The sequence below is a fragment of the Lampetra fluviatilis genome, chromosome 12 (assembly GCF_964198595.1).
Source record: "Lampetra fluviatilis chromosome 12, kcLamFluv1.1, whole genome shotgun sequence".
NCBI classification, from domain to species: domain Eukaryota; kingdom Metazoa; phylum Chordata; class Hyperoartia; order Petromyzontiformes; family Petromyzontidae; genus Lampetra; species Lampetra fluviatilis.
In genome coordinates, this window is record NC_136286.1 from 3631270 (window position 1) to 3657454 (window position 26185).

The following is a 26185-nucleotide window of genomic DNA, read 5'->3' on the forward strand; positions in this document are numbered from 1 at the left end:
CGTGTTGTGGCTGCGTACGGTGCGAAAGAAGTTCAACAACGTACATGCAAGTACAACTGGACGACGGACCCGTTTTAAAGGGCCATGCATTTTAATTGTAATGGTATTGGCTGGGGGGGAACAGTGGGGGGGGGGCACCTGGCTGGGTCAAAAGTTGAGCTCCTCCGCCACTGGTTTTCCGAGTTTGCAGCGACGTTCGTCAAAAAGACTCCGTGCGGGCTCCGACAACGAACGCCGCCGCCCACCGCCGTCATTCCCCTCTCTCGCGCCCACGCTGTGATCTCAAGTTGAACATCGCCGCAGCTCAGCCGCAAGTAATGAATTAACATGTTAATCATTTTCGCATGAGTTAACCCAAATTAAGGTTACAGGCGCCCCATAGTTGGACCCTGTATATTCATTCTCTCGTAACAGTCTCGCAGAGGCCCCTTTTGTTGAGTCCGTATCCCAGGGAGCGCGCGGGTTTTGTTCTTCTGCCTCTGCTTTCTACCCCGGCTCGGTTTTTGCCGTAACTCTCTCCGTGTTTACACAAACGCGGCGCTGTGGATATCCACCGACTGGCGGTCGTTTAATTCGCTCCTCGTAAAAATGCGACGCAGTCCTGGCGACGGTTACGATGCACTGCGGTTCTTCGTAAGTTAGTGTTGTTAGAATTATGATTGTCTTATATCATCGCACGGCGCATCGTTTGCATCACGCGTTCGTTCGAGGGATTAATGGGATCTGATGGGATACAGTCTCAGTAGTGATAATTAAAAAACAATCAAATTTAATAACAAAGAGTAAATTACCTTTACGACCAGGTTAGCAGGTGAGTTTTCGTTATCATCATCATCGGCCATGGTCAATCCACTACTGGATGAAAGCTTCAGAATCCGAATCTTGACTTAAAGACTGGAGGAACCCCATGAGCGAGCTATGATGCTCTTTTTTAACAGATCTCCAGTAGGGCAGGGTCAAGAAAGTTACAATACATACAAAAAAAATCGATAGTAGTGCAAAAAGTCAGGAATATGTTTATTTATCTATCAATAGATAATATATCTACCTACAAATTGCACAAGGACATCAATTCCTGACGATTTTTGCAACACTAACTGCAAGCTCGGGCAAGGCAGCAAAACAGCAACAAAAAGAGGCCCAGATCACACCGAGACAACGCACAGTCCCTCAATAAAACCGCACGTTACAACTGAACTATCGATACTAAACGGGTAAGGATCGCAGTTACAAATCACATTTGCCAATGCGATTTGTATCCAGCACAAATCCTCTGCTTGAGCATATTTCTCTATCCTGTGATGTAATCATCTATTCATCGATGTTGAACTTCTTTCTCACCGTGCGTAGCCAACCGCGCTAATCGGAGGCGCGTGTATGTGTGTTGAACTTATTTCGCACCGTGGCTGGGGAAGGACAGCAAGCTCAACATTCATCCATCCAGCGTCCGCACACCCTGGCTAATTAAATGGCTCCATCCATCATCGCCAGTGGCAGTTGGCGAGCCCTCGCCGAGACGAAAGTCTCCTTTTCAGGGGGAGACGTGCAGATGACAAGGACATGGGGAGTGACGGTTTATTCATCTATGGCTTGAAAGTTCTAGATTTGAAGTTTTCGTGACTGCAAGGATCCATACTCTTGGGTTTTTTCGGTAAAGTCACGTAGGTGAAAACAAAATAAAATAAAAAATAAAACAACTAAATTAAATCACGACGTTTCGGAAGCAACACAAGCATCCGTCATCAGGTGTGACGGATGCTTGTGTTGCTTCCGAAACTTAACCGAAAAAAACAAAGAGTATGGTTTGAAATTGATTAACTTTCATCCACATTGACGGTCTTGGAGACCTTTGAAGGAGGTGGCGGGCACAAAGGTGACAAGGGTGTACAGCTTGTTGGGGGGGGGGGGAATCTTCATCCTCATCCCTCTTCCCGGAGAGCCGCACACGGATCCGGCACGGCACGTCCCGCACACGCTTGCTCCACACCGCCTTGTTGAGACGAGTATCGATTCGAGCGTCGGCAGTGCCCATCTCCTTCTCGGCAAACTTGCGAATCTCCTTGATGGCGCTGGGAGCACGCTTCCCGAAGCCAATGCCGTGGATGCGCTTGTGGACGTTGATGGTGTATTCGCGGGTCACCACCTCAATCTCAATTTCGGAGCTTTCGTGACTGCAGGAATCATTCTTTGGTTCTTTCGGTAAAGTCACGTATAAAGATAAAATAATAAATTAAATAATAGCATACTACGACGTTTCGATTGCAACACAAGCAATCTTCATCAGGTATAAAAGAGATAGCAACAAAAATCTAACCAGAAAACTATAGACAGACATACAAGCAGACAGACATCACAAAGACACGCAGAGAGAGAGAGAACACGTATCAGCACAAAGAGAGAGGTCGTTTCTGTGACGAGGCCTTAAATATAGAGAGGGGGCGGAGAGAGGGAGGGGGCAGAGAAAAAATTAGCATGTCAATGAGTGGACGACGACGTGGTTACTAGGTTATTTAATTTTAGTGTGTCTGTCTCCTATTTTTCAAGCTTGCGTACCGTACCACGTCGTCGTCCACTCATTGACATGCTAATTTTTTCTCTGCCCCCTCCCTCTCTCCGCCCCCGCCCCCTCTCTATATTTAAGGCCTCGTCACCACCTCGTTCATGGTGGAACGAGTCTCTTTCTCGCCACTCTTCTTGGCTGGCGTCATCTTCGCGAGAGCGGGGAAACAATACACGATATACGAGTTTAATGACGCGCAGCCGAGCGATACGAAAGGTGAGATGCCGTTTACATTTGAAACGTGGCGGAACGGTTGAAAAGTTTTTGACTGGCGAAACTGAATTTCAACAAGTGGCACGACACGTAGCGGTGTGATGTATTCAATCCCCGTGCGATTCAATGCATTGTCTAGGTTCGGGGTACCGATACGAGTCAGAAAATCCACTGTTTGTTTCACTTGTGGTGAATGGTGGCGCCATGGCGCGCACCCATTGCACACAATAAACTCACGGGTCGAAAAACATCGATGCTCATGCACGACTTAATGAGTTCATCGTGAGCTTCGGAATTAGCATGAATCGATTAATCAGTGGAAAGGCGTACATTGAATATACTCCGTTTCTAAACTTGTACAGCCTAAGTGAATCACGATAACGGCTCACCCCGTTGTCAATCTACTGCTGAAATAAGGCCTTTCCCTTCGCTTTTTCAGTCATGAGGATTGTTTGGCCATACTTCGCTGCACAAGTCAGCGCGGCTTTGGCGAAGGATGAAGCCCCAAGCACCAGTTCACATATCGCTCACCCCATTAATGTCATCCATGTCCGGAAATCAAATTGTCTGACTCTGCACCACTGCTCTAACCTTAGGGCAGCGATACAACCCCCACCTCCCCCATAGTTAATTATTTAGAACCCTTTATAAACCTCATTTAATTAAGGCGGGCATAACCAGGCAGTGCAGTGGAAAACATAAGCAAAATCTTGGGGTGGGATGAGTGTCAAATTACTTGGGTCATTAGCAAAGCATTGTCAACCCACATTGAGCCATTGAGTTGCGTGTGAATGCACACACCTGCTAAAAATACCGTGCAACTGCCGCGCCTTCTCTCCCTACCTCCACATGCCTGCGGGATCTGGCTTTTGTGAGGCTGATTTGGGGAGGTGTGTGGGGGGGGGGTAGTGGGAGCAGTGGTGGAGGTGGTTAAAGAGAGAGGGAGAGAGAGAGAAACCCCTCCAACAATACAGCATGACAAAACCCTTAGCATTTCTCTCTTAATGTAATCTCTTTCATGCGTTCTCTGCGCCATATGTCTCTCACGCTCGGCCTGCTAAATGAGGTTTTATGTTTTAAAGTAGATTTTCTGTGAAGTTGTTTCTTTGGGTGTAACAAAAAAAAAAATCACCCCCAATGTCGCCACTCGCTACATCGACACATACGTGGGATTATCACGGGAAGCTGCTTCGTTGCCGGTGTTAGCGCAGTCATACAAACAACTATACATTCCTCTTTATGAAATTTGCAAGCGTTACACGGCAACGAGAGATGGTGACGGCTCGTGGAGGCCGTCATCCAGCAGTGGATCAATCATGGTGTTTTTGTTGTTTTGGTTAGAACGCCGGTTCAGTCGTTAACGCAAAAATCCCAGCTCAATTCCTGGTCACGACTCTGCGTCATTGGTGGCGAGTGGCTGCCTGAACTGTTCCGGCGTGTACCCCTCATCCACCAACGCCACGCCGAGCAGCGCCGTGAAGTATGGCCCCCATCCAGCAGAGGATTGACAAAGGGCTGTGGAAAAGAAAACGCAGCAGGAATAGGATAAACAAAAAATATATAACGGAGAGCTCAACGTAATGCTGTATACACGACCGCTAATAATAGAGACAAATCAGCAACGCTTCGCGTGATTCAGCAAACAGGTGCTGGAGAGCGTTCTAAAGTTTCCCTGTAAAATGAGACCAGGGCAGGTGCCGGGGTAAGGTAAGCGCCGGGATTTAGCGCTACGACAAATTGGGGGCAGTTAGAGCCGAGGATGAAGGAGGAGTTGACTTATTGGAGGCACCGTGGACTTGATGGCGTCGTCCCACGTTCGTTCCAGAGCCATTTCTGCTGCCCTTACCTTGAGTCGAGCGCCGCTTTAACAAAAAAGAGAAACACACGCGCACAAAGAAACAATCCCTGATTTAACTACGTCGCTTATCAAAGAGACACGGCCAAAACCTGACGATAATAAAACCGTCATTAAGTACAAACAGGCACCGTGAGCCCTATGAAGACGACACATTTAATGGGCAAGGTTTTTAATTTCGTTCTCCACCTTGTTTCAGGTGCCTTCTGGTCGAGCCGGATTCAATTAACGCAAACATTCATCTCTTTTAAACAGTTTGGTAAGAAACGTTGAGGGGGCTGTTTAACCCATCACAGCCTATTTAAGGATATGCAGATTAAAGGTCATGAATTATGCATAGCCACAGTAATTTATTAATGAGGTTTTTTTTTTAATTTAATGGTCAAGTTAGCGAAAATCGCATGGAGATTTGTTTTATTTGCATTTATTCCACTGCACTTAAACTAATATTCGTCAATTACCAATGCTAATAAAGATTGTAATTGGATGTGTGCTTGCTTCTGAAAAGTCCACTCTCTTAATCTGTCTCAATTGCTACCGCTGCCGCTGTGTTTTCAACGGAGTCATTCCGAGGTCACGGATGAAAATGAGCGGATTGATCTCATGAGGGGTTTGTTTATTTTATTTCGGGTCAAAACATTTTTAAATAATGAGTAAAATAACAATAGCGGTAGTAATGATAGTGAAAATATATATAGATAAAAACATTATCGCAAAGCGGTGGATTTTATGGGGCAAAAACAACATTAAAATAAAAAAATTGATCGTTTTCCATCCGGAAATCAATAGTTCCAGCCGCCTCAAATCAGCGTGTTTATCTGACCAAAAAAAAATTCCGCTTCAAAAAAAGAGAAAAAATGGGAGAGGAAAAAAATCCCACTGAAGTGTAAATGTGGCCTTTTTTTATTGGCGTAATAAATAATTCATTTTAAAGAGGCTTAAAGGCCACGGAGCTATCTCGGCGCAGGCCCGATCTCCCGCCTGGTGTCCCCAGGAAGCACCCCCCCCATCCCCCCCCCCGCTGTGGCTCTGGGAGACTCGTGGGGGGGAGATAACGGCGGCGCAAGGGGAGGGCATCGCCCAGACCGACACCGCGGCTATTGCCTCCTCCAGCCGCTGCCTCCCGTGCCACCGATAGCGGCCTCTGCGCAAACCGTCACAGAGGTCCTCGAGGTCCTGAGCGAGGGGGGGGGGCATTTGTCTCGTGTGTGTGTGTGCACCCAAGTGTGTTGTGTGTGTGTGCACCCAAGTGGGTTGTGTGTGTGTGTGCACCCAAGTATGTTGTTGTGTGTGTATGTGTGCACTCAAGTGGGTTGTGTGTGTGTGTGTGCACCCAAGTGAGTTGTTGTGTGTGTGTGTGCACCCAAGTGGGTTGTGTGTGTGTGTGTGTGCCCACGTGTGTTGTGTGTGTGTGTGCACCCAAGTGAGTTGTGTGTGTGTGTGTGCACCCAAGTGAGTTGTGTGTGTGTGCGTGCACCCAAGTGAGTTGCGTGTGTGTGTGTGTGTGCACCCAAGTGTGTTGTGTGTGTGTGTGCACCCAAGTGAGTTGTGTGTGTGTGTGTACCCAAGTGTGTTCTGTGTGTGTGTGTGCACCCAAGTGTGTTGTTGTGTGTGTGTGTGCACCCAAGTGGCTTGTTGTGTGTGTGTGTGCACCCAAGTGTGTTGTGTGTGTGTGTGTGCACCCAAGTGGGTTGTGTGTGTGTGTGTGCACTCAAGTGGATTGTGTGTGTGTGCACCCAAGTGAGTTGTTGTGTGTGTGTGCACCCAAGTGGGTTGTGTGTGTGTGTGTGTGCACCCAAGTGAGTTGTTGTGTGTGTGTGCACCCAAGTGGGTTGTGTGTGTGTGTGTGTGCACCCAAGTGAGTTGTTGTGTGTGTGTGTGTGCACCCAAGTGTGTTGTGTGTGTGTGTGCACCCAAGTGGGTTGTTGTGTGTGTGTCCACCCAAGTGTGTTGTGTGTGTGTGTGTGCACCCAAGTGAGTTGTGTGTGTGTGTGCACCCAAGTGGGTTGTTGTGTGTGTGTGCACCCAAGTGTGGTGTGTGTGTGTGTGCACCCAAGTGAGTTGTGTGTGTGTGCACCCAAGTGTGTTGTGTGTGTGTGCACCCAAGTGAGTTGTGTGTGTGTGCATCCAAGTGGGTTGTGTGTGTGTGTGCACCCAAGTGGGTTGTGTGTGTGTGTGCACCAAAGTGGGTTGTGTGTGTGTGTGTGCACCCAAGTGAGTTGTGTGTGTGTGCACCCAAGTGGGTTGTGTGTGTGTGTGTGCACCCAAGTGAGTTGTGTGTGTGTGCACCCAAGTGGGTTGTGTATGTGTGTGCACCCAAGTGAGTTGTGTGTGTGTGTGCACCCAAGTGTGTTCTGTGTGTGTGTGTGTGTGCACCCAAGTGTGTTGTTGTGTGTGTGTGTGCACCCAAGTGGCTTGTTGTGTGTGTGTGTGCACCCAAGTGTGTTGTGTGTGTGTGTGTGCACCCAAGTGTGTTGTGTGTGTGTGTGCACCCAAGTGGGTTGTTGTGTGTGTGTCCACCCAAGTGTGTTGTGTGTGTGTGTGTGCACCCAAGTGAGTTGTGTGTGTGTGTGCACCCAAGTGGGTTGTTGTGTGTGTGTGCACCCAAGTGTGGTGTGTGTGTGTGTGCACCCAAGTGAGTTGTGTGTGTGTGCACCCAAGTGTGTTGTGTGTGTGTGCACCCAAGTGAGTTGTGTGTGTGTGCATCCAAGTGGGTTGTGTGTGTGTGTGCACCCAAGTGGGTTGTGTGTGTGTGTGCACCAAAGTGGGTTGTGTGTGTGTGTGTGCACCCAAGTGAGTTGTGTGTGTGTGCACCCAAGTGGGTTGTGTGTGTGTGTGTGCACCCAAGTGAGTTGTGTGTGTGTGCACCCAAGTGGGTTGTGTATGTGTGTGCACCCAAGTGAGTTGTGTGTGTGTGTGCACCCAAGTGTGTTCTGTGTGTGTGTGTGTGTGCACCCAAGTGTGTTGTTGTGTGTGTGTGTGCACCCAAGTGGCTTGTTGTGTGTGTGTGTGCACCCAAGTGTGTTGTGTGTGTGTGTGTGCACCCAAGTGGGTTGTGTGTGTGTGTGTGCACTCAAGTGGATTGTGTGTGTGTGCACCCAAGTGAGTTGTTGTGTGTGTGTGCACCCAAGTGGGTTGTGTGTGTGTGTGTGCACCCAAGTGAGTTGTTGTGTGTGTGTGTGTGCACCCAAGTGTGTTGTGTGTGTGTGCACCCAAGTGGGTTGTTGTGTGTGTGTCCACCCAAGTGTGTTGTGTGTGTGTGTGTGCACCCAAGTGAGTTGTGTGTGTGTGTGCACCCAAGTGGGTTGTTGTGTGTGTGTGCACCCAAGTGTGTTGTGTGTGTGTGTGTGCACCCAAGTGAGTTGTGTGTGTGTGCACCCAAGTGTGTTGTGTGTGTGTGTGCACCCAAGTGAGTTGTGTGTGTGTGCATCCAAGTGGGTTGTGTGTGTGTGTGCACCCAAGTGGGTTGTGTGTGTGTGTGCACCAAAGTGGGTTGTGTGTGTGTGTGCACCCAAGTGAGTTGTGTGTGTGTGCACCCAAGTGGGTTGTGTGTGTGTGTGTGCACCCAAGTGAGTTGTGTGTGTGTGCACCCAAGTGGGTTGTGTGTGTGTGTGTGCACCCAAGTGCGTTGTGTGTGTGTGTGCACCCAAGTGTGTTGTGTGTGTGTGTCCACCCAAGTGTGTTGTGCGTGTGTGTGTGCACCCAAGTGGCTTGTTGTGTGTGTGTGTGCACCCAAGTGTGTTGTGTGTGTGTGTCCACCCATATGCGCTGTGTGTGTGTCCACCCAAGTGGGTTGTGTGTGTTGTGTGTGTGTCCACCCAAGTGGGTTGTGTGTGTGTGTGTCCACCCAAGTGGCTTGTTGTGTGTGTGTGTGTCCACCCAAGTGGGTTGTGTGTGTGTGTGCACCCAAGTGTGGTGTGTGTGTGTGTGTCCACCCAAGTGGCTTGTTGTGTGTGTGTGTGTCCACCCAAGTGGGTTGTGTGTGTGTGTGTGCACCCAAGTGGGTTGTGTGTGTGTGTGTGCACCCAAGTGGCTTGTTGTGTGTGTGTGTGTGTCCACCCAAGTGGGTTGTGTGTGTGTGCACCCAAGTGGGTTGTGTGTGTGTGTGTGCACCCAAGTGGCTTGTTGTGTCTGTGTGTGTGTGCACCCAAGTGTGTTGTGTGTGTGTGTCCACCCAAGTGTGTTGTGTGTGTGTGTGTGTCCACCCAAGTGGGTTGTGTGTGTGTGTGTCCACCCAAGTGCGCTGTGTGTGTGTCCACCCAAGTGTGTTGTGTGTGTGTGTGTGCACCCAAATGGCTTGTTGTGTGTGTGTGTGTCCACCCAAGTGGGTTGTGTGTGTGTGTGTGCACCCAAGTGGGTTGTGTGTGTGTGTGTGCACCCAAGTGGCTTGTTGTGTGTGTGTGTGTGTCCACCCAAGTGTGTTGTGTGTGTGTGTGTCCACCCAAGTGTGTTGTGTGTGTGTGTGTGTGTCCACCCAAGTGGGTTGTGTGTGTGTGTGTCCACCCAAGTGCGCTGTGTGTGTGTCCACCCAAGTGTGTTGTGTGTGTGTGTGCACCCAAGTGACTTGTTGTGTGTGTGTCCACCCAAGTGTGTTGTGTGTGTGTGTGCACCCAAGTGTGTTGTGTGTGTGTGTGTGCACCCAAGTGTGTTGTTGTGTGTGTGTGCACCCAAGTGGGTTGTGTGTGTGTGTGTGTCCACCCAAGTGGGTTGTGTGTGTGTCCACCCAAGTGTGTTGTGTGTGTGTGTGTGTGCACCCAAGTGTGTTGTTGTGTGTGTATGTGTGTGCACCCAAGTGTGTTGTGTGTGTGTGCACCCAAGTGGGTTGTGTGTGTAGCGGTGAGAAGGCATGCAAAAAGATGCATCCATCCATCGATGGATTTTTAAAATAGATTCCTATGTGTACGGTACGTGCGTCGGGTCGTGCGTGTGTGTGTGTGGCCATTGATTAATTATTAATGATTTATGCAAAGTAAAGAAGGTGCATCCGAGGGGCGGGAGGAGAGGGGGAAAAGGTGGAATTTTCCACCCCTCCCCTTGAATTTTGTATACGGCCGTTGTATGTCATAGACCATTCATTTTTGAGATGTTTCCTAAACATATACGATTGCATTTCTGTAAAACTTATTTACAACCTAGTACTATTGGTAGGAAAACTATCCCCCCCCCCCCACCGAAATGTTTTGGCTGTTGATGGAAAGTATACATTCATGTGTGATGTTACGGCTCTCGGAGCCATACGAATGAGATAGAACGAATGAAAAACCAAACAAAATTGAGGCAGCAAAAGTGAAACAAATCAATTCTTGGCTCGAATCGCGACTATTTGTCAAATGTATTCAGGAAGACGATCGTTGAGACGTACGCTAGAGTTCCAACGCGCCACTCCGCTACGGTCCCGATGGCCTGGCTCTCAACGCTCGCCTCTGCCAATCATCGGTGACAAACTCCCAACTTGGTTTGGGCCTCCAAGAGATAAACCCAAGACCCAAGCGTCAACTGGCCAACACGAATGCTGGGTTGACAAAGTTAGTCGGTTGTGCCGGACTTAATAGGTGCTCACAAACCAGTAATTTGGTGAAACACGTGGCACATTCAGAGTCAATTAAACTCCCTGCAGCACAATTTGGCTCAACCGCTTCCACACCTACAGAGACAAAGATATAATTATGCGATTCTATCACTCAACATGATACGCGGGCAGACTCTTCACCTTATCAGTCCAGCTCCTGACCATTACAGTGGCCGGTGATGTATGCAGTCAGCTCTCTTAGAGGAAGGGCTTTAAAAATAGCACCGCCCTTTCCATAAAATAAAAAAAGAGCAGGGGCACTTTTGGGATTGCGGAGCGCTGAGACTATGGCTTAATAATACAAAATTAATAAGTGATACATTATTTTGCGCTAATTGGAACATGTCATGTTTAAGTAATGCTATACCCTCTGCAGATGTGTAGATATACATACACACATTTCGTGCAGTTCATTAACGTTTTGCGCCGCCTTAGTTTTGAAACTGTCAAGACCGGAGCGATTAGAAAAGGCTCCATTTCACGAATGTTGAATGTTAAGCCGAGGACACATTCCAAAAAAAAAAAAATCCTGAAGAATCGCACAACTCAAATTGAACGCATCCTTCGCACGCACATTAACGCGGCGGCCGCCGGAGATATCGCGTTCCGTGAAGCGGCGGAACATTTCTTCGCGCGAAGGGCGCCGTTTGAGTCGACAGACGCCACTCGAGCGCACAAATGAGTTCGCTCTCATTCGGCCAGGTGGCTCCCGACTCTCCGTCGTCCCGCTAGTTTGCCCCTCCGACCTCGAATTCCCATTTCAGAGTCATCTCAGGCGAGGTTAACGAGGTTCAATCCCAAATCTTTATTCACCGACGGCTCGCTTGCTCGGCCGTTAAATGTGGGCAAAAAAAAGTTTCCGGGGCGCGCGTTCTACTTATCTCTTCGCGAGACGGGTGGCTTGTCTGGCAGAACGTGCCAAACGGGATTGCGACCTTTGTGCCGCATTCAATCTCTGTCCTTTCCTTCTGCCGCTTCAGGAAACATTTCCACCGCTCTGGACATTCGCGCCGACCGCGTGGAACACCTCCGAAGCCGAAGGCAGCGGATACATTGTCTGCGGTAGGGGCCACGGCCACTCGGGTGTGGGCGGCGTGGCCCTGCCGAGGCGGCTAGGGCTGACCTCCGATTCGCACGGTCGGCTACGTACGGCGCGAAAGAAGTTCAACGTACACGCAGAGAGCGTGGCGACTCGGGCGACACACGCCCCCCCCCCACCCCCGACGCGGCGATTTAGGCTAACGAAGCAAATGGGAACGCTTTTTGAGAAAAATAATGGGACAGGATGCATGTGCCTGCGCCGAGTTTGCTGGTTTCCTCGCTGGCGGCTAGCCACGGAGTGGCTGCCACAACGTCACGCCTTGGCAGCGTCAACAGATGCCAAGTCGCCTTCAGTGCACAGCGCAGCTGCCGGGGTCTTTGAGCAGACATTACGTCATTCCAAATGGATTGTACCGTGGGCTTATTAGGGTTGTGATTTTCCTCACCGGACCTCCGAGGACTACTTCTACTCGACACCGCGCGTGCGTTGAAGACGCGCGCGCGGTGGCGCGTAGGAACGCGTCCGTCCGTCCGTCCGTGGCGCGTTCGTCGATCCATCTTGGGTGGAAGGCCACGCGATGCGGTTGTACCGACGCACTTCCGATGTTGACCTGCGCGCCGAAGCGGCCTGCGCTCTCTCTCTGCAACAACACTCTCTCTCTCTCCCGATTTAATTGGTCCATTAGTCTCCCGTTCCGTGCCCGTTGTGTTTACACACTGGGGGCAGGCCGAGCGAAGGCCCCTGCGGCATTAAATAGTGCCATGTGGTTAGTTTGGGCTCTGCACATGGCCATGTTAGTGTATTGCTAATGGAGGTCAGCTGCTTCAGAGTGCCAGGAATTCCAGCCGCGCCTCGCTCAATCTTGCCCACGTCGCTAAAGTCTCGCAGCACTTTTTTTTGCTGCTTTCTGAAATTCACCCCCCCCCCCCGCGCGCCCCCCTTCTTCACCCCCCACTGCGTCCCCCCCCCTCAACCACCCCCCACCAGAAATCACAACCCCACGTCTATCCATCAAGACCCTGTCCCCCCCCCCCCCCCTGTTCAATGCAGATTAATAACAACAAAACTCTTTTATTCACAAGGGAATAAAACAAACATATATTTAAGTGGAGGCTCAAACAATGGCCTTGCTTCAAAGCATATGGTTGATGCACGTGCTATATATGTGCAACCATGAAGGGCCATGGCCCAAAACATCACCTGTTATAGATAGATGTTTTTTTCTAGGGCAGTGTTGTTGCGAATGTGTCGCGTTTATGTTACTTGCCAACGCTGCAGTGTAACAAATAATTGGTTTCATTTCACCGACAATGCTCCACCAAAACACACGATGAGCTTATATAAAATATAATTATTTTTTTCAAACCATACCGAACTTCTTTTTTAATTCTACATATCCTTTCTTTTAACTTTTCCAAACATTCTATGTTCTCATTTGAATTTTTTTTTTATTTCTGGCCTCATCTCACGAAAAGTTTATCCTGCTGTGTCAAAACTGTTAAATTGATGATGAAAAACACACACACACATGTTCAGGCAGTGGCGACTGTGGGAGTTGGTTTTCACGTAGTGGAACATGCTCAATTTGTTCCCGAAGCAAATTCGGATATAAGAAAAAACTTTCTAACCAGGCTCCTGCCTTAATCAGAGATGCGTCTCAATGTCTTCCTTTGCAGTGAAACCAATCCTGCTAAGATAATGTCAAGCACTCGGGCATTCGCTCGTTGCTTTCCAGATCCTTCCATGCAGTCGGACATATGATGCACATACACGTTCTATGACATTGTATACAATTTTCGGAGTGAAAAAAATAAGTTAAAATTTTCAATTTCCAAAGGTTTAAAAAGTCACATCCATCGATTCACATGAGGAGCAGCCAGAATAGCTTCACGTTCCAAATACAAAGAACCCACTCATATCAAGTTATCTTTGATTGATATTGATACAAATAAACAATTCGAGTCTGCGCACACCACACTGAAAGCGTTTCACTTTGCTATGACTTTCTTGATTAAAGAAATGCAAAACAACCGTAATTTCCACCCCAATAATAATAATAAAAACATTTGGCAACGCTGCTACGTTGATAGCGGTGCATAAGCACAATCAACAACAACAACAACCCCCAACACATTCGTCAGCAAACACTGCGCGTGGCCTTAAAAGGAAGAAAATAATAGGAGACGTTTCGTGCAATGAGCCTTTTTCGTAGTGCTTGTGCTATTAAAAATGTTTTCCTTTTAAGCGCAGCGGTGTTATTTGACGAATGTGCTTAGATTTTTTTGTTGTTCAACTTTTCCGAAGTTATTAATTATCCTACAAGTAGCTTTAGTGTCTGGGAATGTTGATTGCTGGGCCCCACGACTCCCGACGGCACCCACCCTCCCCGCCCCGCCCCCCCTACATTAGCTCCTGAGAAAGTCCAACCGCTCCCCCCCCGCCCCCCACGACTGTCTGGGGGAGCTGAAGGCACGCTACTGATAGCTGGTGGCTCCCTCTCGCAGGCAATGTATATTTTATAAGCGCGACCAGACGCACTTTGGCCAGATTATAAATATACTGCGAGTCAATTATGAACTTCCTGCTGCACGGGCAGAGTTCAAGCGGAGGTTCTCCCCCGGGCTCTTAAAACTTTCATTGCAACCCAACGCCGAATGAACTTGGCCTCGCAACTAAAGGCGGCTATTGTCAGTTTTAGCCGCGACTCGATTTATTGTGCAGTCTTTGAGACCGGCGGCGGCGGCGGCGACGGCGATTCGCGCGATAAGCCGCGAGCGAAACTCCGACCACTCGCGCGCACAACTCGATTTCCAGCAGAGTTCTTAAAAAGACAAGGATGGGGGTGGAGTGGGGGGGGAAACATCTCCTTGGGCTGTTGTTGTTAGCTGTGAGCGACTCGAACAAATAAATAACGTACACAGCAATCCACGGAACCGTTCCGCTAATGCGCCGCTCGCGAATGTTTAAAAAGCAATGCGAGGTTTACAAACCCTCCTTCAAGCCCCCCCCCCACCCAAAAACTGCCAGAACTAAACGATGCACAAGGAGATTCTGCATCTGCGCGGAGTTAGGAAAACTAACAGCGGTTGTTATTCGTGCGCGCGTGTGCGCGTGTGTGGCTCGACACGTCGCCGACGTTTTCTGGAATCGCTTTACGACAAATGTTTTTGATAAGTGACATGTTTGTGTACGTGCTCTTAAAGCGGTCGTTTTCCTGCGGCTCGTCAAAACTGTGCACTCCGGCCTGTCACGAGTTTGCAAGCCGTCGTGCGGCGCGCGTCTCTCCGTGTTCGAGTGGAGAGCCGCGGGGAAGACGGAGGTGGTGGAAGCGTTTTAAAGCTTTCGTGACTGCAGGGATTCATCTTCTTGGTTCTTTCGGTAAAGTCACGTAGAATGGAAATAATAAAAAAAACATAATAAGATAATTCTCACGACGTTTCGGCAACAACGCAAGCAGCCGTCCTCAGGTGAAGACCAGGTCTGTCGGGGAGACAGCGTCTGAATGAAACAGCATGGCGCTGTTTGGCCGAAACGTCATGAGAATAATCTTATTATGTTTTATTTTATTTTGTTATTATTTCCATTCTACGTGACTTTACCGAAAGAACCAAGAAGATGAGGTGGAAGCGGTTTAGCGCTGCACTGCTCTGCGAGCTCGGAGACTCGAATTCGACTCTTACTCACAGCACATGTCGGTGACGAATATTTGAACCGGTCCTGCCCCTCCCCCCTCTCAATCCCACTAGGTCAACTCGGCCTGAAATAAGGACGCGGTGCGGTGTGTAAACATCAGCGCTGGGCAGATGAAGGGTGGCCCGGGTGTGGTGCTGGCCACTCCACCTCCTCACGTGCAATGCCGGCCTTTATAGGTGCTCGCGAACATCGACTTGACCCAACAGTCTGTTGAGGCTACACGGGGTAGTTTGTCTTTGCACGTATTATTTAATACTGGGTGAGCACTCATTCCTCTGTTCATTGTCCTCGAACGAGATTGAAGGAATTGTACAAAATGTACAAAATTAAATATAAACCCAATGCCCTTTCCACACAATGATGTATAAATATGAATCATAATTTATAACCGTTTGTCGACCCATGCCACATCCATCAATGTGGATTGCTTGACAATATTCCGCTCACGCTGGCCATCGTGGGCAGAGTATGAGGGGTAATAGGGTCCCAGGACCGGTTCATGTATTACTCACTATCGCGTATGCTATTCGGGAATCGAAGTGAAAACTGCCGAGTTCATAGCTCAAATTCGTTCAAACGACCGCAACCACCGCTCCACTCCCCCACACCTCCCTCTCGACTTGCACTATACAGCTACAAGCGAGTACACGACATCGATTTCCCACTCGAAATGCCTTACTCGCTACTTTATAACCCTCGTACTTAAAAAAAAAAGATAAATCTATACCACTGCTTTAATTAACCTTTGTTGGCCGGCAATGGAGGTGCAAGAGGGTGAAACAAAATAAGAAAAAAATATTCAATCGAAGCCGTGTCGGAAGCTGGGGCCCCCTTTAGGACAGCTGGTGGCCTCTGATTCATACGGTTGGCTCTGCAGTGACGAAGCTGGCACATTGTCGACAAATACACTTTTCAGCAATTGGCGATATTTTGCACGGAGCGCTGCGAAAAAGCTGCTCCGAGCACGCGTGCCACGGTGGCTATGAGATGTTAACTACCTCGCCTGGTATACAGGAGGTCGTGGGTTCGATACCGATCCTGACGCCTGCTGCTGTATATGTGGAGTTTGCGTGTCTCTATCTCTCTCTCCCCGTGGTCCCGTGGATTTTTCTCTGGGTCCTCCGATTGTTCCCCTCCGCATTTAGAATAAGCATGCGTCTGGATAATGTGTCTGCTATAAATGTCCACATGATAAGCCACATCGTCGAGCTGTCATTTGTGGCCAGGTCGCTATATAGCTCGTATGGGCCTTACCCTGGAAAAAAATAATAGTCAAGTAGTTTTTAGTTCGATGGCGGAGACATTTCCCCTCCGTCCATGAGGGGACAGCCGTTTCGCAAAGTGCCACGGAGAATGTCACCACGCACCGATCGCCACCACCACCACCACCATCATCATCATCATCCTCACCAACATGTTCACCATCATGTTCACCATCATGTTCACCATCATGTTCACCATCATGTTCACCAGGGTGGGGGGAAGGGTGGGGTTGGCAGTCCCCTCCCTCCCCTCACCGTTCGCCCCTCCAGAAGTGACCGCTCGGATGTTTGCGTTTGTTTGTTTGTGTGGCACGGCGCCAAACCCGCAGCACGAGGGGAGGGTGTCAAGGTGACGGCGGTGGTTTTACTCTCCACCAACACACAAGCGGTGTGCTGAACGAGTAACGAATTGGCACGTTTTGTTTACATCACCAACCTCACTAATTGTCTGCGTCGGGTGGTGGCGGGCTTGCCGACACATTCATATTTTTACGCGATATAAGCCCCAAAAAAAGCCCTATTATAGATATAGTTCACTAAAAGCCGAGTACGTGTTCAAAAGTGGACACAATATGCCTCATTCGGGCGTCAGTACGTCTGCACTACGGCCGTGGTATACCCAACAAGTGTCAGCGGCCCCTTAAATGCGTTTGCCGGCACCGTTTTAGTTTGAACTTAATTAGTTTAGAGCTGCCACATTTATTTTTATTTGGGAGGGGTGGGGGTGGGGGGTGGGGGCTGCGTTTCATTAGCGCGGGGGATGACGGATGGCTGTGATTGATGCCGTTTGTCAACAGAGTGCGTGCCGTGACGGATGAGTGGCGGTCCTAAAACAAACACGCGCTTGTTGCCCGAACCCTTTGCCGAAGGCAGAGGGGAGCACATACGTCGCGGGAGGGGGGGGGGGGACGTAGAAGTACAGCTCAACAACGGATTCTGCCGCGCCGTCGTCTGTTGCTCACTTCGCAGCAGCTGCTGCTGCAGCCTGTAGCACCTGTTATGCAGCGCACAGCGGTCGCTCAAATAATTATGCAGGCCCGTTATCTGCTTCGGCTTCTGTGGTTCTGACGAGATTCGGGCGCGTTCTGCAGCGATATTTGACCAAGGGCCCTCTTAAAATACTGCATGGTCGACAAGAACGCTGCCTTCAGTAGCAATATATGTGATTGGCAATGGCTCTTCTTCAGTTTAACACATGAATAAGGGTCATTACCCGAAAAGTCGCCTATTACATATTGTTGTCTCTTTAAGGCAGTCTTAATCGACACGTTGAGTGTGTGCCTGTTAGCCCTGCTTGTTTGCGCACCACTGCCAACGCAGCAGCAGCAGAAGCAACAGCGTCAGCACCAACTAATGATTTGTCTAAATTCCCGCGCCTCGAGTAGATTGGGCAACTTGGGAAGGTTCACCAACGGAGCCAATCGCCCCTTTTTCTCCAAATCGGCGAAGATCGTCGAGAAGATCGCCCGCGCAAGAGGCGGCACCGCGGGGGACATTCGCCGTAGACGGGCACCACGGGACTCATTGAGGCGCGCGTCGTCACGAGACGTTCACGCGCCCTCCCTCCCTCCCAGCCAGCGACGCACTGGAGGGCCTAGGAAATCGCCCCAAGCGTTTTGTAATCACACGGGGCACAAACATGCCGTGCGATCTCATTGGCCCAATTTGGGGCTGGGTCCAAAAATCTATTTAACTAACTCTTTAACTTACTAGGTAAAGCCCACTGAGCTCTATAGCTTTCACAATGATAGTTCAACGAAGTGGCTTGTCCTCATGTGGAAATTTATCGCAGCCAAATACTCTAAACGCATGTTTATAAACGTGGAGGGAAAAAGCGGAGGACCCGGAGAAAAATCCACGTGAACGTGGGGAGGGAGACACGCACACTCCAAATATACAGCAGTAGGCGTCAGGGTTGGGATCGAACCCACGGCCTCTTCCATACCAGGCGAGGTAGTTAGCATCTCGCCACCGCGGTGCCCATAAACAAATTGGCCAGTGTGGAAGCATTTTTGGGGTTGCTGAATATTGAGAGCGAAAAATATTTTCATAACAAAGAAAACTGCTTTATTTTGCCCTGATCACGTTGGTAATTTCCCCACACAGACCGGCGCACTGGGTATTTGCGCCCTTACTCTTAGGTTTTTTCGGTAGAGTCACGTAGGTAAAAAATAAAATTAAAAGTTAATAAAAGTAATAATGGAAATAAAATAATAAATCACGATGACGGAGACTTGTGTTGCCTCCGAAACGTCGTGATTTATTATTTTATTTTATTTCCATTATTACTTTTATTAACTTTTACTTTTATTTTTACCTACGTGACTTTACCGAAAAAACCTAAAGTATGAATCTTTGCAGTCACGAAAGCTTCAAATCTAGAATTTGCGCCCTTTTCACGCAGGTAGCCTCCAGCCGACCTCACGGCCCCCGCTCCCGGCGGCGCTCGAGATGGTTGGACAGCATCCTCCTCCTCATCCTCCTCCTCCTCGCTCGCCCTCTCTGTCTCCTCGCGCAGATGTTAAGTTGGCGATCTGATGGATGGCGCCAAGTCAGAGGTGGCGTGCCACGAGCCGGCGGGCACCAACATCAACGGAGTTTGTGTGGCACGATGGAAATACCCCGAGAGGGAGAAAAGAGGCAAAGTGCAAAGGCATCAGTGAGATCTACTCCTGCGTAATCATGCGGTGGTCACATGCAGGCGCATGGACATTTCCCCCCCCCCCCACCTTTGTTATTATTCTTGCCCGGCGTTTGGTCGGAGTTACCGTGTGTGTATGGAACGTGTTCCCTGCTCCGTGCTGGTGTTTATACACCGGCGCAGCCACAAAGCCAGCTCAGCCGGGCGCTCAAGATGGATTTCATTTGAGGCATTTGATTTGAAAATGGCTGTTTCATGCCCAAAAGTGTCCCTCGGAGAGCTTTGCGATGTGCAAAAAAAACTTTCAAATCCTCCCGGCTAACATTCGCTGTCGCTCGAGATACGATCGTCGTCTTCATAATCGTAAATATTTTTTTTCTTCCTCTGGGAGGATTGCGGCTAAGGGTTATAGCCGTTGTTTGTTTATGTGGATGGGTCGGTCTGTTTCGAGTTAACTGTAAAGCGAGCTGTATATTAAGCGTGTTCATCGCGCCCCGCACTCCCCTTCCCCTATCCGTCTTCCCTCCGGTTTCCCTTTTGGCCGCGCTCCCAAAAAACACTGCATATCGACGAAGCTCTTCGATTCACGGCCATTCGAAACGCATCAATGCGATCTTTACGCGGCTTCGAGAGCGCTTGCTCTAAAATGATTGCATCCCAATCAGTAATTGCGATGCAATGTATTCATTATTTTTGCATCCTTCTCCATTCTTCCTTGCAGCTATTTCGCGCCACTTTGTTATTCCGGGAACCCTCAGACATCCATTTTTACTCGTGAGCTGGCGCTCTTTGAACAATGTCAAATTAGATCGGAGGCACAAAGGTACATTTACGAAATCATGCGTAATGTCCCGCAACCTCATTAATAGCCGTGTAACATGCGGCTTTGTAAGTTGCACAAATGTAAAAATGTTTGACTCAATGCATACAATTCTGAGGGAAAAAAAACCTCCCGATGATGTTCAAATATAAATTAATCAGTGGCCGTCTTCCTAATTGTGCCAATTTTATTAATTGTTTCACTTCTTTTGTGCGTCAAGGATTACATTTTCTGTTTTGCTATTTCTTTCATTTCGTCTCTTTATATCCGATTAATCCTTCATTCAAACTGCCAGGATGTGCATGATGAGCACGTGTGTATGCATGCTTGGTGTCCTCGCTAACAGCACTTGCCCCAGTGGCCCAACACTAGATCGATTACGCCTTAAATGAGAACTTGGTACCACGTAGAAATCATCACCACTGGGTGCGATTCTGTCGCTACCACCCATCGCATGCCATGCCGGCCTGAATGGGTGCTCACTATCAGCAATAACCCGAACAGTATGACTACACGGAGGATCTTCTTGGTTCTTTCGGTAAAGTCACGTAGAAGGGAAATAATAAAATAATACAAATAAAACATAATAAAATAATTCTCACGACGTTTCGGCCACAACGCAAGCAGCCGTCATCAGGTGAAGAACAGGTCTGTCGGAAAGACAGCGTCTGAATGAAGATGAATCCCTGCAGTCACGAAAGCTTTAAATCGAAATTTACACGGAGGATCTTTGTCTCGGTGTACTCGCATCGATGCATCTGCAGTGCGTCCGTGCGCACGTGTGTGTGTGTGGAAGGGACGTGGTGGTAGTGGGGGGGGGGATATGCGAGCGAGATTATCTTCGCATCTTCTAGACTCCGAGGAGAAGACCACCCGGTGTCACGAGTTTTGGGACAGACACGAGCGGAATCCGCTCCAAATTGGGAATGACGACCGGCGTGCCAGAGACGACGTCAAGAATAAGCCGATTGTTCCACGATTTGGAAAGGGGAAGGGGAAAAAAAGAGGTTGGCTACAGTGCCAAATAAGAGGCTTTTCATCGGTCCTCCGTGGCGATGATTGGCACCTCGTGGGTCACTCCGTTGCGTTAAAACCCCGCCAGGCCAGTTGCTACTACACGATCTCGCGCAGGATACAAAACGCTTGCGAGTTGCGGAGTGACGAGTGGAGATATTGTACACGCTGCCACTCCTGGCTCGCAATGAAGGTGCTGTGAAGGTTTGGCAATTTTATCGATGTAAAAGCAAAGCGAGATTCTGTTCTTGGCAGCGATGGCATCATCATGTTTAGGAGCTGAATGCCACTGTCGAGGTCTGCTGGTTACAACGAGACGGCTGCCGGAGAGAGAGAGAGAGTTCGTGTCGTTTTGCTACCCCCCCTTCCTCCTTTGTGAAAGGTGAGATGGATTGTGGCATTGTAGGACCATGAGCGGTGGGGACAGATTGCGGAGGGTTTCATCAGGCGGTGAACTGACCGTGACCATGATGATGATGACTTGAACTAAGGATCATATACAAATACTGAGTGCGGATCGCTGAGGTCCCTCGGTACAAGTTCTACGTTGAAATTGGATTTCATTCGGAGGGTGCGATGGGCCAAAAATACCCACCATAGAAATTGGTGTTTACACTTAATTGAGCTGCAACAAGCCAGGGGCTGTGTTGACAGACAAGCGCTCATCTGTACGGCTGAGATAGAACTCCCTGTGGGTGGGTGAATAGGGCCGATTGAAAAGCCATCGGGAGAAGAGTCCCACAAGCTTTCTTTCCAGGAACATTCCTCGTTTAAGGTGGACTCCAGCTGCCGTCAGCAGGAGGTTAAAAAAGTTGAGCGATACCGTACGCTTAGATTTAAAGCTTTCGTGACCGCAGGGATTAATCTTCTTGGTTCTTTCGGTAAAGTCACGTAGAAAGAAATAATAAAATAATAAAAATAAAACATAATAAAATTATTCTCACGACGTTTCGGCCACAATGCAAGCAGCCGTCTTCAGGTGGAGAACACCTGTTCTTACGCCTCTCAGCACGATGGGTGCTGTATATATATACAAACATGTACAGTCCAGTGTGTCAAGCAATCGCCCCACGAAGGCTTACAAGTGCTGTACCGGTCATGGGGATTTATTTTTTATTTTTATTTTTACCATGCTTCACCGTACAGGCTAGTGTGAGTTGTTGCACCGGTTTAGACGTCGCTCGTGTTGTCGACGGGGAACCGAGCTCAGGTTGGCAAGTCCAAAGCACAGTGCGAGAACCACTGCATCACCTTGCAGAGGGACAGCCACGCCCAGTCGTGCGACTCCTTTCTCAGGAGGGTCCTACGTTTGATTTTCATTCGATGTTTTCAGTCAATTCATGGCGAGTATTTATTATGCAAAGTGGGAGGAGAGCGCAGCACCCCTGGAAAAAAAACCACCACGCCTTGCCCAAGTGGGGCCAACAACACTCTGACCATTTGCGGTGAAGTATGGTCAAAGCACCCCACGGCCAGTTTGGCTTGGGGAGGCCTTCATCCAACAGTGGAATTGACACATTCTAGATTTTAAGCTTTCGTGACCGCAAGGATTCATACTCTTAGTTTTTTCGGTAAAGTCACGTAGGTAAAAAATGAAATTAAAATTTATAAAAATAAAATAATAAAAAATCACGACTTTTCGGAGGCAACACAAGTCTCCGTCATCAGGTGGGACCGTCACAGCCAGATTTGCTGCATCAAGTGAGGTAGGGATTCCAAGATGCAAGTTCTTGAATACAAGTTAAGGGGGAGGAGAGGGGGGGAGCTTATCAGAATGTGGTAAAGACAACTAAGAGTAGGAATTGCCACATGTCTGTAAATATAGTTTTTTTTACGTGAATGCGTGAGTATTTTTTATTATTGCTTATTTATCAAGGAGAGCCACACTGAGTCAGATGACTCATTTCAGGAGCGTCTTGCTACACTGGGTGTTTAATGTATGATGAACTTCTTTAGCACCGTACGTAGCCAACCGTGGAGAAAACCCACGCCTTGCGTGACAGGGCAACGCTCCATCCCCGTACAGACGGAAACAGATGGCGATTAGCCCACTCCCGGCACTGCCTTCGCCTGGCGAGCCAGGGTAGATGGCACCTCAATGTCCACAGGAAAAGGGAGTTTTACAACATTTGTGTGGTGATTCAGCAACTCTCGCTGCTGCCTCTACAGTGCTGGATTGCAGGCAGCCGCATTCGCAGTGATTTCGTTTTCAAATGAACGTTGAGATAGTAGCTCGTCTTTTGCTCACTGCCCTGAGCCAGTGGTGAAAATTCCACATTCCTATGGTGGGGGCGAGTCTACCACACAAAGTGGTTCTTGTACAATTATATATACATTGACAAAGATCCCCCATATAGCCTTAACACACTTTTGGGGCAAGTGCTGTTAGCGAGTATCACCTGTGAAGGCCGGCACGGCACATGAAGGGATGGGTAGACAGCATCACGCCCGGCCGTCTTTGTCTCCCTCATAGCAATGTTTACACATCGCACCAGGTACACATTTGTGGCTGAGTCGGCCTAAGGGAGGCCCAGGACGAGTTCAGATAATCGTCACTGGTGTCGGCCGTGAGCGGGAATCGAACTCGGGTCACCGAGTTAATAGTGCAGCACGTTAACCACTGCGCCACCGCTCCCCTTATACACGTACACACACTTGTATTAGGTAAAAAAAAAAAGTTCGAAAGTTGAAAAGTAACATCGACACAAAGCACAAAGACACGTGCACTTGCCTCTTGGGAATAAGTGTTTATACGACTTCCTGGGGTACCTTGGGCAATATTTCGAGCCGTAAATCACAAAAAGGCCATGGCCAACTCTGAGGCCCTTTATGGGCCGACAGCTTTTCCAGAAATGGGGGGCGGAGTGGGGTGGGGTGTGAGGGGGGGGGGCTGTTGGGGCGGCGGGGGGAATTGTGGGGAACCTGGCAGCAGTGTTTTATGACTCTTACGAGGTGCAGGAAATGGTGAAAATGTCGCTGGCATCAGACCCTGGGGTTGGTTCCGAGAGGACCTCGCGCTCCTCACGGCACGCACATCAACAGCGCTGTGTCAGCGCTCCGGCAGTAACAGAGAGCTTCGCTACCTCGACACTTTTACGACTCCCGCGATCGGTGTGAATAAGTTATGACGACGGCAGGCAGTTGACTGTTTTTTTTTTTAAGGATTTAAAGAAATATATAGTTGTTTTTTTTACGTCTCTCAACGTGAAATTTTTTTTCTCAATACTACACGGTGGAGTCGAGACGAAAAACGCATCTTTCAAAGTACCTCTCGCGATTCTCACATTCGACAGCGATAATACGAACAAGGCTCGTGTTAACCAGGTAGGAGACGAACGCTGAAAAATGCGCCAAAGAAGATGATGCAGAGGCCCATGCGAGGCATGATGCTGAGAGTGAGGAACATGAACGCGTGACTGAGAACACGCGCGCAAATGTAATATTAGAATCGTAACATTTACTCATACTGGAGGAATCCGAGGAGCTATAGAGCTGGTGGTGTTCATTCAGACGCTGTCTTTCCGACAAACCTGTTCTTCACCTGAGGGCGGCTGCTTGCGTTGTGGCCGAAACGTCGTGAGAATTATTTTATTATGTTTTATTTGTATTATTTCCCTTCTACGTGACTTTACCGAAAGAACCAAGAAGATGAATCCCTGCAGTCACGAAAGCTTTAAATCGAAAGCTATCAAGCTATTTTTCACAGATCTCCAGGAGTTTCACAGATGTCCAGCAGAAAGGTGAGTGGGCTTGGGCACTTAGATGATGACCGGTGGTCGGGACTAACAAAGGAGTGGCAGCCAAAGGTGGGAGAACACAGCTGAGAGGATGATCACCGTGGAGACTGGGCAATGAGATCAGCTCCTGCGCAGGAGTGAGAAGGACTCTGGTATCGCGGGACGGCGAGAGATGGCCACGGTTTGGGGAGGCCTTCATCCAGCAGCGGATTAATCATGGCTAATGTCAATAATGAATAAGGTGACATTCCATTGTTATATATTTGTTTTACAGGAGTTACATCGGGACGGTTAGAGGCCAAAATGAAACGCATACCGTGTTGATGTAAATGGTCAAAATCATTGCCTTCTCATTTTTGCTTATTGTTGATGATGGAGGCCTCAGTACATTATTAGCGGCATTCGAACAATAAAAAAACCCAAGAATGCTCACCGACGCGTGCATTGCAGGACACTTGCCGCGACTCAGAAGCGGACTCCGTCACTGGCGGGCAACGATCTGTTCTTGACATCCACTTCACAACAGCAGCAGGCGCCGCCGCCGCCTCAGCAACAGCAGCAGGTGCCCTTTGGTAATGAAATCCGCCGAAAATTTGCGTAGGTGGCCGTGAGAAATGAACCGTTACGGCGGTGAAAACCGGCCAAGCGGCAAGCCCTCTGACCCCCCCCCCGCCGCCCTGGGGCTGCTCAGCCGGTCACGACGACGACGACGGCGGTCGAGCCTCGGGCGTGAAAAAAAAAGAGCGCTCGGTGTTTGCTCTCCAAATGTGGCGAATTTGTACCCATCCATCTTCAGGGTTCCTTCTTGAGCTCAAGAGCTACGGGGGTGTTTTTTTCAGTGAGCGGGGCAAACTTTCCTCCACCCCCTCCCCTGTCCCCCCAGAGCTGAGCTCACGGACAAGGGGCCCAGAGGTGAGACGCTCGGTCGAGTTTGGCCAACATTGCCAAGGGCCCTCAGCCGCCACTCCAACAAATGCAAGCCGCTGTGGTGGCGTTCTCTACACATGAACCATCATAACATTCACTACCATTCCCCTCCCACCGCTTTTTTCCCTTCAAGGTATGGCCAACTGAGCTAAGATAGCTCTTTTTCAGAAGAAGTGACCTGGCCACAAATGATGTCTCGACGAAGCGGCTTATCGCGTGGACATTTGTACCGGCAGCCAAGTACTGCAAACGTGTGACGTGCAGGGAAAAACCGGAGGACCCGTAGAGAAATCCACGCGGCCATGGGGGGAACATGCAAACTCCAAATATACAGCAGCAGGCGTCAGGGTCGGGTTCGAACCCACGACCTCCTGTATACCGGGCGAGGTAGTTAACCTCTCCGAGCCACCGTGATGATGATGAGAGAAAGACACGCAAACTCCAAATATTCAGCAGGCGTCAGGGTCGGGATCGAACCCACGACTTCCTGTATACCGGGCGAGGTAGTTAACATCTCCGAGCCACCGTGATGATGATGAGAGAAAGACACGCAAACTCCAAATATTCAGCAGGCGTCAGGGTCGGGATCGAACCCACGATCTCCTGTATACCGGGCGAGGTAGTTAACATCTCCGAGCCACCGTGATGATGATGAGAGAAAGACACGCAAACTCCAAATATTCAGCAGGCGTCAGGGTCGGGATCGAACCCACGACTTCCTGTATACCAGGCGAGGTAGTTAACATCTCGTTACCCCCACGATTCTCCTCCCAATCAAAAATCGGACTGAACTTTGCGACACTCCTGTGCTCTGGGCAGCGAACCGGGCTGATGTGGTCCGTAGGAGAACCA

General features: G+C 49.2%; 1 long non-coding RNA gene and 1 pseudogene across 2 annotated transcripts; one reads left to right on the plus strand and one right to left on the minus strand.

Annotated features, from left to right (window-relative positions):
• Window positions 1-1814: 1814 nt before the first annotated feature.
• LOC144934927 (large ribosomal subunit protein eL31-like) lies at window positions 1815-2771 on the minus strand (annotated as a pseudogene). Its single transcript, XR_013637229.1, has 2 exons — window positions 2655-2771; window positions 1815-2143 (listed from the first exon to the last, which is right to left on the minus strand). The product of XR_013637229.1 is annotated as a large ribosomal subunit protein eL31-like (transcript).
• LOC144934928 (uncharacterized) lies at window positions 2718-25321 on the plus strand. The gene is made up of 3 exons (XR_013637230.1): window positions 2718-2776; window positions 24857-24978; window positions 25290-25321. It is a non-coding gene; the product is annotated as an uncharacterized LOC144934928 (long non-coding RNA).
• The last annotated feature ends 864 nt before the right edge of the window (window positions 25322-26185 follow it).